The sequence below is a fragment of the Hippoglossus stenolepis genome, chromosome 18 (genome assembly GCF_022539355.2).
Source record: "Hippoglossus stenolepis isolate QCI-W04-F060 chromosome 18, HSTE1.2, whole genome shotgun sequence".
Classification (NCBI taxonomy): Eukaryota; Metazoa; Chordata; class Actinopteri; order Pleuronectiformes; family Pleuronectidae; genus Hippoglossus; species Hippoglossus stenolepis.
The window spans coordinates 3,102,532-3,112,793 of NC_061500.1; positions in this window are offsets into that span (position 1 = coordinate 3,102,532).

Genomic DNA, 10,262 nt, shown 5'->3' on the forward strand with positions numbered 1-10,262 from the left:
GTTTCCAACGTAATTATTTACAGAGGAAAACCCCTGTTTACTGCCCTGCACATGTTAGCTTCTGCGTGTGCAGTTGTTTATTTGGATTGTGAATATTTTTGAATCTCGCTGCGTGTCTGTGTGCGAGTGTGTTGTACGTTAATGTTTGTCAATGGGTGAGTATACGTGTATTTATAGTACAGTCGCTGAAACCACCAAGCCGCTTACTTCACTAACGTATTTTAAAACCATCTGATGTATGACTATTACAGAAACTATATTTTACATTTAAATTGGGACACACATTGACGGTCTGTAGAAGGAAATATAAGAGATTTACAGACTTGAACATTTTCTTGAGTTTACCTCTAATGCACGAAGAAGCCAGGAGGAGATTTTCCGAATCAGACACGTTCACGACAACAGGAAAATGTCCGGAACACTCAGGGCGAGCACCAGCGCAGGACAAGTCGTGTAAATTCTGCTGCAGCAATCACGTGTTCAAGCTCTCAAATGTCATTGTCTCTAGTTGACAACTTTGTCTACATGTACGTCTCGTCTTTTCCATCCAGACAGATTTGTATTTCCCACTCACTGTTTTCCTTCTGTATTCTCACGTAGACATTCTACTTGGGGGTCTGGCAGGAAAAGTTCTGGAAAATGTTCTGTGCATGTCTGAAAGCAGCTTTATGGAAATACATCAGAAGTTATATAACGTCACAGCCTTTTGTAGTGATGTGACGTGTTTAAAAATAACAAACTAAAGAATAATAGGCGTCCAGGGTGTGAAGGTCGAGGGGAAATAGAAAAGGAGCAGAGGTTGTAAAAATGGTAGAAAAAGTGAATAAATGTGACAAAGATTAACAGAGAGGATTTGCACGGCGACGCACATGCGTGTGCACGGACTCGTGCACACGGGACGAAAGCTGAGTCAAACTGAGAGATCCTGTAAAAACACGTGTTTCTGCCAAAGTAAACACGGAGGAACTGATCAGGGAGGAAAAGAGAAGATGTGGCCACTTTTTTCTGCTCTTTGAAAACATTGACTCACTGGAACCTCAGCGATCTCACCGACAGCGATCCTCACTGCACATCCCGGCCCGGGGAAAGATCCCTTTCATCCCTTTATTGTGTTACTTCTCGGGCCATGTTTGTTTTAACTGGAGTTTTTATGTATGAACCACAATTTTTTACGATGATATTTAATTCATTTTACACTCGTCGGGCTAATTTGGGAAACAAACAAGGACGCGGTGTCTGTAAAACGAGTAATTGGGAGAGTTGTTCAGGAGATGAAATGGAAAAAGATACGGGAGTGCACCGTGTTTAGATTTTTCCAGCTGTTTGAGGGCCTGTTTTTTCCATTTGGAAATTAGAACGTCCTTGCACAGGTTTGTGTTTCACATTAGGTTCAGAAATAAGATTCCCTGAAGCTAAAGGGAAGTAAAAACCTCAGGAGGCAGCTGAACAAAGCTAAACACCGAGTTAAACCAGAGCTAATGAAGACAGTCGTCGTCAGGTTGACCACTTAGTCTGAGACTTCCTCTTTAACATGCTGCTGAAAACTGCAAATAAACAAATACTAAATATTCAATAAACAGTTTTTAAATAACTCAAACAAAATCTTTAGTAATATTTACATGTCTCAAGTCAAATAAATGAACTTACAGAATTGCCTCTATGATGCTTCGGATTGGATGCAAGTGCACATCATGTCTGTCTGGCTTTTAACTGCAGAACCAGGAAGCCCTAAACAGGAAGTAGATAAACAGGAAGTGACATCATCATGTGACGCAAATGCACAAATAGTATTAATCTTTCTTTTTTAATATACAATAGGCACCAACAAATTATTTAAAGACAATTCAACGCCTTAAGGGCAAAACAATTTGAAAGTCTGAGAAGACTTTCGAAAAAATGTATTTGATGATTAGCAAAAATTGGGGATCACAAAGGTTAATATGCACATTTCTCCAAACTTCCACATATTCCACATCTCGAAGTCAGACACGTTCACAACAACGGGAAAATCTCTGGAGCGTGAAGGAGGCAGGACATGACGTCTCTTTTTCATCATGAGTTATCTGTATTCGTTTTGTTTCTTTCAGTTCTGTTGTTAGAAACGTCATCAATGCTCGAAGTGAATCCTCCAGATAATCTCCCGCTGGCAGGACAAACTCTGCAGAACGTCCGAGTCAGTCACACATTCTCTCATAGAGCCCCTCCACATAATTTCAGGAGATTATCCGGAGTTCAGTGCATGTTTGAAAGCAGCTTTAGTGAGAAGGTTCCATCACATCCCCGATGGTCCTTACTCAGACCCGGGGAGGCAACATGACCTCAGGAATGTTAAAGCCAGCTCCTAATGAGCTTTCCATATTACACAAGCAAATAGTATATTCTAGTCTTACTTTGAAACCAAGCTCTGCTGTTACGTGATCAGATTACTTTTGGTTTCCCTTTAAAACAAAGACCCACAGACAAAGTGGGACCTTTTTGGTGAACTATCCCTTTGAGGAGGCCAGAATTATGAAAAGGTGTAAATTATAAAAAAAATGAATCACGGCTGAATTCCATTTAGCTGCTTCACTTTCACGGTCCTGCTGTTGACTCAGTATCACATGATCAACTCTTACTGGAACAACCGGATCACCGATGCGAAAATGTGGGAATAATCCCCGTTCGGAGCTTTAACACCTGTAGCACGAAGGATGATTTGTGCTTCGAGAGGTAAAAATCACATTTCTATTTGCTGGACTCATTGTTTTGATGCAGAGGTGAAGTCACAGTCATGTGCGGTGTTCTGGCAGCGAGGCCTCAATCCTCACGGTTCAGTCTGAGGTCAGGAGGAAAACGCTGTGTTCCCTTCTGTCAAAGTCATTTTCTCTCCCCTGCTACAAGCTCCGAGCTCGTCGCTCCATATCTCACTTTTATCCGTCCTAAAGATCTTTGTCATAAAACAAATGCTTCCGCACAGATTCCTACTGACAGTTCTGCCGAAACGATTTCTGTTTTATCTTCCACACATGGTCACCAGTTTGCTCAACGAGTCCTAAATGGCCATGTCACTGATCCCTGCTCTCGGATACTACTAAACACTTTGACGCGTTGGACGGAAACTCTGTTCGTTCACTTTGCGTCTAAAGGTGATGTCATAGGTCGCTGAATTACACTGAGGTTCCTTTGCTTCACTTTGCTTGTGCGGCGTGCGGCGTGCGGCGTGCGGCGTGCGGCGCAGCCACCAGCCAATCGAATCACGTCCATTCAAACGTGAAAATGAGTTTGGAGCGAAGAGGCCGAGGCAGCTGGTGAACCCGTTGTGTTCCGTGGGTTTTAGAAAAAAGGTCATGGGGTCAATGTTAATGCATATTTTTCCACACAATTATATGTGGTTCGATTTTTTGTAAATTGTTCAAGCTCAGCTCAGTTTCAGTCGTATAGCAACACCACCGCCAACTAGTGTTTCGGCTGTGCAACTGCAGAAGAACAAAGACACACAAAAAGGCTTCGAGTCCATATGAAGAAGTACGAGGGCAGGGTTACACAAACACAAATGCATCACTGGTCAAACTTCACCAAAGTTAAACCCACCTCGCCACAGGAAGAGGATGTTTTATTCGACCGCTTCACTCGTGCTGTTTGGACGTGAACAGGAGCTGAAGGTTCCAGGGTTTATTATTTTATTACAGAAAGATCCAATGGGAAATTAAAGGAGCACCAAGACAACTATCTGAAATCTACAACATGTGAAAAGTGTGTCCTGTTCAGGCTCAGGCTGATTAATAATTAAAACTGCTTCTCTGCAGCTGGAACACAAATATTTTCACCACATTCTTCCTGAATGAGCCGCGATGAACTGGCAACGGAAAAGAAACACGGGAGGAAAAAAAGTAACAAAGCTTTGTTTTTATGAGTCATTCATGATTTGAACTGTAACTTTATGAATAAACATGAACTGCTCTTGCTGCCATTTTCTATTGGTGATTGCAACTGTGCAAAAAACATCAACACATTCCACAGCAGCCGAGGAGATTCTGATCAATCTGGGAATAAAGTTCCACGTAGGAAACACCTGAGAACCTCCTCACTCCCACATGTGTTTTATAAACATCCTCCATAGGATCATATCTCAATTAATATCCAGGTAACGGCCTGAAGGACAGGAAACAAAGAACTTAACATGCAAACGAAGACAAATCCAAACACACAAAGTCTGTCAGAAGTTAACAAGTGGACAAGAACCAAGCGAAGCCGAGACGATGACGATACAAGAGCGAAGACAACAACACCCATGATCCCACATCGCTTCATGACTATCACGTTTAACTGCAAATTCCACTTTCATACAACATCATTCATTTTGCAGTCCCACTCTCTGTTGTCTCTATTTTCCAGGTTCTCAGCATCATTTACTTGGAGTCTGTAGTTTTATCATAAGTGATGTGATTCATGGCCATAAATGTGAAACTAAGACCCAACTTGTAATAAACCCATAATTCGCCTGTAAATCATCAACCATACGACATTAAAACAATATGACTTCACTCTTCCTGCTGCTGGGTAATATAACACTGAGACATAATTAAACTGATGCAGCGTCACGTGAGGGACGGAGAGATCGAGAGGAACGAGAGCGAGAGGAGAAGCATGAGGTCGGCCGCCGAGCGGAAAACCAGGGATTTGGAAACATGATTTCCTGTGGAAAGAGTGATGTCATGATGGCCTGTCGTTCACACACACACACACACGCACACACACACACACACACACACGCACACACACACACACACACACACACACACACACACACACACACACACACACACACACACACACACACACACGCACACACACACAGGCTGTGTAAATCACATTTCTCTTGCAGTCACTGTTAATGTCGTTAACACTGTCAATGTCAACTGGATTTTGTGGAACAAAGTTTTCGAGCACATTTCATCGGAGACTCGTGAATCAGCAGCAAAATCTCTTTATTCTTATTCATTTATATCAATTCCACATTGATTGATTGATTTGTGATGAATGTGTTAAAATTGTGACGCCAGAAAGTAGCAAACCAACCATTCATCCCGGTGGGGGGGGCTGGTGGCTAATTGGCTACCGTGGCAACCAATTCAGCTTCAAGTTTAGAAGCTCACAGTTTTCTAGAGATGTAAATCAAGTCAGGACCAAAGTGCAAAATATTGCACCATTAAAAACAGAAGGAGACTATGAGGGGGGGGGGTTGCACTTGCAAACCATTCAGGTTATACTGGAATAAAATTGTGTTTTAATGCAAATAGTCATAGTTTCCTTTGTTTTGAACCATCGTGGTTTCCGTTCTCCTCAAAGAGCAGAATTGTCAAAACAGCTTGTGATGATTAATAAAACAAATCCATCAATTTGCTAATTTGCCATTAAAATGAATCTAGAAAAAATATATATATATATTTCTGTGATATATTATGAACATGTGACACATGGTAATTTAATTCAAGGATTCCCAGGGTTGTGACCCAGCACCGTAATCCAGACAATTAATGTACCAACCAAACCTTGTGAGTCCATTAAAGAGGAAAGTGGGTCAGAGTCTGGATTCTGTGTCCTCAGTCAGGAAGGCAGTGTCACTCAACCAGGTATCCTGCCTCTGGGAGGGATGGGGGGGGAGTGGTGACATGTTTCCATAAAAGCTCCACAGCTGCTTATGTAGTGAAGAGGGGAGCAGATCCATGTTAGCTCATTGTGACAGAACTGGAGGGAGATTCATGTGAAAGGATTAAACTGTTTTTCTGTCTCCAAACTTTCCAACTTCCCAACAGGTCCCAGACCCGTAAGATGAGCAGTAAAATGGGTATTTTTACTTTTTTAAAACTGAAAAGCCTGGGAAACTGTCATAGATTGTATACAAAGAACAAAACATCCCAGACACAGGTGCCAACATTTTGCACTTTAGAGGCAGAATTCGAGGTCCTGCCGGTGCACACACTCGACCAATCACGAGTCAGGCTCGGCTGTCAATCATAACATTTCACCCCATTTTCTTACAACTTACTAGAAAAACTTGAACATACACATTTTAAAGAACTATTAAATGTGACTTTGGCCACTAACATGAAGGAGGATGGCCTATACTGCAGCCAGCCACCAGGGGGCACTCAAAATGATTTGGCTTCACTTTCGGGACGCTGTTATGTCGTCCATCTTTACAGTCTGTGATGACCCGTGAGCTCAGAGAGGCGATGTTGAAACGCTGATGTTTAGAAGATAAAATATTTGGGGCTACTACGTGCACTAGCTTAGTTTACTGGGTTGTCACGCTAGCATGTGGTGATTCGCAACTGAAGGTGGTGGAAACGTAACTGGTTCCAGCGGATAACCAAAACGCTCCAGCAGCTCCCCCATTGGGCGAAAGTCTTCATGTCAAACCCATTTGAGATAAATAGGTGTGATCGGCCAAATGGTTTTCAGGATGGATGAAGATCAGACGGACGAATAAAAACTTCTCCTGGACTCTCTTTCGTCGCCCAGTTTTTTTTTACTCCGGTTCAACCACAGCTAAACCACAGACGTTGGAAACATTCCACTCTTTCCGAAATTTTTCTTGGGAAACACGTTTGCTCGTATAAGAAAAACTTTAACTGTTTTACGACCTTGTTAAAGCTCGGAGACACAAAGCCGGTCCCTCTGCGACAAGGTGAAATACAAGGCTTGGCTTCGCAAACGGCCCCTGGGCAGCTGTTCGCGGCCGCTCTTTATTGATATCCCATTTCCATCTAATCGATTTCACATTTAAACTGATTCATGTGCATTTTGAAAAACCTCAGCGTAAGAACCCTCTTTGCAAACCCGCCAACATTTCACCAGCGAAAACCGCATGAATTTCAAAAAAATCACACGTCGTATATTAAGACCTGATTCGGGTCTGCTTTCAAAGAGGAAGGATGAAGGGAAAAGATGTTGGTGTGTGTGTGTTGTTCGTGTGTCCCTCCCCCTGTAGTAGTCTGGCTCTAGTTTTCCATCCTGCTCCACTGGCACAAATACGACTTTGAGTTCATGACCACTCCGTCTCTTTCCTTTCCTTTATTCCCGCTCTTTTGCTGTATCTGGTATTTCTTTTCCTCTCTGTATTTTATTTCTCTTCTCCCTCCGTTTTTCCTTTCGCAGATCTCAAATTTCATCTCCACTGTTTTCTTATTTCCCCTCGTTCTCTCTGCTCCACATCTTCTCCTCGTGGTTTGAACTCAGCTTCATCTCTGCATTTTTATTTACTTGACACACACACACACACACACACACACACACACACACACACACACACACACAGATAGCAAAGTGAAGACAGTGAACACACACTGAAACGTGTAAGATGTACACACGTCGCTTCCACCTCTTTTTTAAAAACAACACACACTCACTGCTTTGTAAGTGTGTGTTTGTGAGCATTTTGTTTTTGTGTGTGTTTATGGTTTGCACGCTGACCTTATGTGCGTCTGTGACCACTCATGTTTGTGCACAGTGTGTGAGGGTGTGTGTGTGTGTGTGTGTGTGTCTGTGTTGTAGAGGGCACAGACAACGATTGTTCTCTCTGGGTGTTAGCTTTCGGGGCAGGAAGTGCACGTTTGGGTCAGGGGGGGATATAGGCACGCTCAGTCTGCCCACATCTGTTCAAATACCAGGGACCCCTCAAAGTCACACAGGAAATGTGCACGAGCGTGTGTGTGTGTGTGTGTGCGTGTGTGTGTGTGTGTGTGTGTTGTGTTGTGTGTGTGTGCGTGCAACAGAAGCCTCTCTTTGTGAGCACAATTTATAAAAATATTTGACCTTTCCCTGCATATAACAGGTTCCCACAATAAATAACAGAGGGGAAATTTATCATGTACCTGCTGTAAAGGGCACAGACGCTGAATAAACACGTCAACTTGTCGTTGCCTGTGTAAAGTGAATTAATACAGAGGGTCCGAAACAACACAATCCTTATATCGCTGATGTATGACGCCACTGGACTCGTTGAGAAATTATTTGTTTGGCCAAGGGAAATATCACAGGCTTGTTTAAAAGACAAACGAGAAGATGACTCTTAGTTGTAAGGAAACAGTTTTATAGATGAGGATAATGTCACTTTACTTTCAGCTGCTTGGTTTTGTGTAACTCTGCTTCTGTTCTTTTATTGAAAACTAGAGATCTTACAGACTCGTGCAGCCTGAACACAACTTCTTTGTATATTACACTAAAATAATGAATTATTAGTTAGAATAAGACAGGAGTCAAACACCCTCAGTCTTCTTCCCCGCTGACTCCATACATCTGTTTACAAAGCCAATGAAACACACACACATCTTTCAAACATTCAGTTCACTCAGAAGTAGGAGGGGTGCAACAATAAAAGATTTATCGTAACCAGGCAGACGTAAAAAAGGAAGGATGAGGATGGAACCAGATGAACGGCGTTGAGGCGCAGCATGAAGTGGCACGTGTCAAAGACCGAGGCTCAGTGGACAAAGGGAACATGGAGGTGAGGGAACGGCGAGCACAGGTGCAGATGAAGTAATTCAAACACTCAGAAGGAATCAACACAGTGGAGAGAGAACTGGGTTTAAATACTGCAGCACCTGATGAGGATGATGAGAAGCAGGTGTGCTCAGCAACCTGCCACACACAGACACACACACAGACAGACACACACACAGACACAGACACACATCTGCAACACATCTGATGACATCATCACGGTGGTTCTCTCCATGACTTGTACATACTCTTCATGTGCTGTTATGGTTTGTTGCTTCTTATTTTACTCATCACAGAAAATCAAATTCGACTTAATAAAATACAATAAACACTGGAAAACTTGTATTTAAACAACCTGTTTATTGTCCCCCCACACTGAGCTTCTTATTAGGTGTGATCCTGGCGTCAGAGACTGTTTGTTTCCTGTGAGTCTGCAGTGTGTTCAGGTTCAATCCCACCTTTGTGCATGAACTCTGAAAAACACACCTTCACCTTAACATCGAGCAAAATCATATATAATTCCCGAGGAAAACATGCAAAACCCAAAACTTTAAGAGCGGAACGCCGATTTTATGTGTTGAATTAACTCAACCACACTTTCGGTAAATCACATTTGTGCTGCACGGCGTGTTTTCACACACACAAGACTGACTCATGAGTTCTGGTGACGACCACAAAGCCGTCTTCATCAAACACACCCCTGCTGAATTAGAGTCGGTTAAAAGTGTCGGAGACGATGGGGAAACGAGTGGAAGGGTTAAGATGTGTGTGTGTGTGTGTGTGTGTGGGGGAGAAGGATGATAGGAGGATAGAGGGGTGGGATGGGACGGAAACGGGCCTGCAGGGAAGAACAGAAATAAAAAAAAAGAGTCTGTAAATGTTCCCATGTGTTGCTGGCGTCAAAAAATGAAAGATTTGCATCTTACAGTCGAAGTGAGGGGATGAAAGCAAAGGAGTAAAAACAAGGGACGTCATGGCAACGCCCAGCTGAGGGAGGGGAGAGGATGGAGAGGAGAGGAGAGGAGAGGAGAGGAGGAGAGGATGGAAGTGGTGAGGAGATGAGGAGATGAGGAGACTTAAGATTTAAGAGGAGGTGTAAGTCAAAGATTTCAGACGGGGGGATGAGGTGGAGATCAGGACGGCAGCCTCTGATATTTTAAGAGCTGGTGAAACAACTCTCTGAACAACACTGACCCTGGAAAACAAAAGAGCAGCTCCACAAATAGAAATAAAAACAAAAGCAGAGTGAAGTAAGGTTTCTCCCGTCCTCCACCCCCGCGCTGCCACGTTTCACGGGGACAATCCGTCTATTCTTGGGGAAAAAGAAAAGCCGGGAGACGGGGAGAGACCCGGGGGCAGCTGACGTTAACTTGTAAACACCACAGAGGAAGAATAAGAAGAAGGGCGGGGTCATTAATGATGCTTCATTGTACAGAGGCCATTGTTTCTCTCGGGGTCCCAGGAGAGTTGAACCTGTTTTTAGGCCATTTACTTTGAAATTCAAACATCATCACTGGTTACCATAGTTACCAGTGCCAGGGAGGTTGTGTTTCCATCTGTGTTTGTGTGTTAAATAGAAGGATTTCACAAAAAAGAACAAGATGCATCCTCACATCTTGATTGATTTCTAAAAGAGTTGCGAGGGAAACTTGATGAAAAGATTTACAGATATTCATGGGACCGACATCTGGGAGCGATCTGGAGCAGCTTGACTGACTTTAAGGGAAAATTGGGCCTTGGCGGAGGTCGAGTGTTTCAGTGGTGCCACAAAATATGAT